The following is a 2,862-nucleotide window of genomic DNA, read 5'->3' as shown; positions in this document are numbered from 1 at the left end:
TTATGGTCCTAATGTGTTCATGTGCTTCTTTTAAGGCCGTTGTTTTACGGCAGGTTTTTTTTCTGTGTAAAATCCCTGATGTAAATACTAATAAAAAGCAGATTATTTGTCAACAGTATAGAGTTCAGGTGAATTTGTTGTGACTGTCGATCAATTCATGCCATTTCTATCTGCAACGTTTGTCTGAATGTGGTGCAGGAAATATGGTGGGCCCCCCTGAAAAGTATTAAAGTTCACAGCACCATCTAGTGGTGGAAACACTTTCTATTACAGCGGGTTGACATCAGTTAATTAACCAGGAAGTAACTAGGCATGAAACTGTGACTGAGCTTTTAACAGTTCTCAACTGCTGTATTACCACCGTAGTGACACGGTAACTCGGTAAAGAAAGTGAAACGTGTGCAGGTTTGTTGTTAAAAAGGATCCTATTTATGAAACGGTCACCGTCCATACATCACATATGAAGTGACTTCACTAAAAGACGTAAAACAGAGACGGGCTTTAAACGTTGCTGCTTCAACCTAGACCCCTGTAACTCCAGAGAAATACAACTTACAACAGGACCCCGTAGGACTCTGGTCAAAAGTAGTGCACTATATAGGGAATAGGGTTCTATAAAGGTAGTGCACTATATAGGGAATAGGGTGCCATTTGAGATGCAATCATTAACTGACTACAGACACATTGGCCATGTCCAAATATCCATACTAGCGTACTAAATAGTATGCGGGGGGGAAAAAACAGTACTCGGTCGGTAGCAGAATACATTGTGACTCCTGTTTGCCACATTTTTAATTTAGGTCTAGAAGACACTGTGTGCCTTCAGACATGGAGGGGGTCAAAGGTCATTCAGCTATCCAAGAATAACAGAGCCCCCTTTAAATGGTTCAAACAGCCGACCAATCAGCCTGTTACAAGTGCTAAGCAAACTTTAGGAGGAAATTGTGTTTGATCAAATACAAAGTTATTTGACAGAAAACAAATGAACAGACAGACTTTCAGCATGCTTATAGGGAAGGGCACTCAACATGCTCGGCACTGACACAAATGACTGATGATTGGCTGAAAGAAATTGATAGTAAGAAGATAGTGAGAGCTGTTTTGTTTGTACTTCAGTGGGCTTTTGATGTCATTGATCACAACCTATTGCTGAAAAAAAAACATAGGTGTTATGGATTTGTATCCTCTGCCTTATCATGGATTGAGAGTTAACACAGRGGGCTTTCGTTAGTAGAGACTCGTGCAAATTCAGTTGGGTGTGGTGTACCGCAGGGCAGCCGGCTAGGGACATTATTGTTTTCTGTTTTTACAAATGACCTTGAATAATGCCTGTGAGTCTGCGTACGCTGACAACTCAACAGTATACATGTCAGCTACAACAGTAAAATAAATAACTGGCACCCCTAACATAGGGCTCCAGTCAGTTTTAAAAATGGGTAACTAGCAATAAACATCACAAAAACAAAGAGCATAATTTTTGGGGCCCAAATCACTCACTCAATGCTAAACTTCATTTAGATTATTGAATAATGTGGCGATTGAGCAAATTTAGGAAACTAAACTGCTGGGTGTAAATAGCAAACTGTCATGATCAAAACATACTCAACTGTTGCTAAAATGGTAAGAGGTCTGTCCATAATAGGGTTTTGCTCTGCCTTCTTGACATCTGAGTCATCCAGACAGGTCCTACAGGCCATAGTTTTGTTGCACTGCCCAGCTGAGTGGTCATACAGTACCAGTCAAATGTTTGGACACAACTACTCATTCAAGGGTTTTTCTTTATTGTAGAATAATATAGTGATCTAAACATCTAAACTATGAAATAAAACATATGGAATAATGTAGTGACCAAAAAGTGTTAAACAAATCAAAATATATTTTATATTTGAGATTCTTCAAAGTAGCCACCCTTTGCCTTGATGACAGCCTTTGCACACTCTTGGCATTCTCTCAACCAGCTTCAAATCACCTGGAATGCATTTCAATTAACAGGTGTGCATTGTTAAAAGTTAATTTGTGGAATTTCCTTATCCTCTTAAATGTGTTTGACCAATCCGTTCTGGTGTTGTGACCATGGTAGGGGTGGTACACCGAGACAGCATAGCCTGTTTGGTAACAGTACCAAGTCGCATATTAATGCAAGAACAGCTCCAAATAAGCAAAGAGGAAACTGACAGTACATCATTACATTTAAGACATGAAGGTCATCAATCCCGGAAACGATGTCAAGAACTTGAAATTTCCCTTCAAGTGCAGTTTGCAAAAACACGCATCAAGCGCTATGATGAAACTGGCCTCTCATGAGGACCGCCACAGGAAAGGAAGACCCCAGAGTTACCTCTCTGCTGCAGAGGATAAGTTTCATTAGAGTTACCAGCCTCAGAAATTGCAGCCGCAAAATAATATGCTTCACAGTGTTCAAAGTAACGACACACTTGCAACATCAATTGTTTCAGAGAGAGACTGCGTGAGTCAGGCCATTTCCTGGTTGTGAATTTGCTGCAAAGAAACACTACCTTAAAGGACACCAATAAGAAGAAGAGACATGCTTGGGCCAAGAAACACGAGCATGTGACATTAGACGGTGGGAAACTATCCTTTGGTCTGATGAGTCCAAATTTGAGTAGGTGAACGGATGTTCTCTGCATGTGTGGTTCCACCGTGAAGCATGGAGGAGAAGGGTGTGATGGTGCTTTGCTGTTTGTATTTATTATGGATTCCCATTAGCTGCTGCCTTGACTCTTCCTGGGTCCAGCAAAATCAAGGCATTCATACAATGTTAAAAGCATTACGATACATTCAGATTGTGTGCCCTGTGTGCCTCCACCACATAATATACAGTACAAAATCTATGTGTGAATG

Source organism: Salvelinus sp. IW2-2015, unplaced genomic scaffold (genome assembly GCF_002910315.2).
Source record: "Salvelinus sp. IW2-2015 unplaced genomic scaffold, ASM291031v2 Un_scaffold5035, whole genome shotgun sequence".
Classification (NCBI taxonomy): Eukaryota; Metazoa; Chordata; class Actinopteri; order Salmoniformes; family Salmonidae; genus Salvelinus; species Salvelinus sp. IW2-2015.
The sequence above is the reverse complement of the archived record's forward strand: the minus strand, read 5'-3'. Positions refer to the sequence as shown.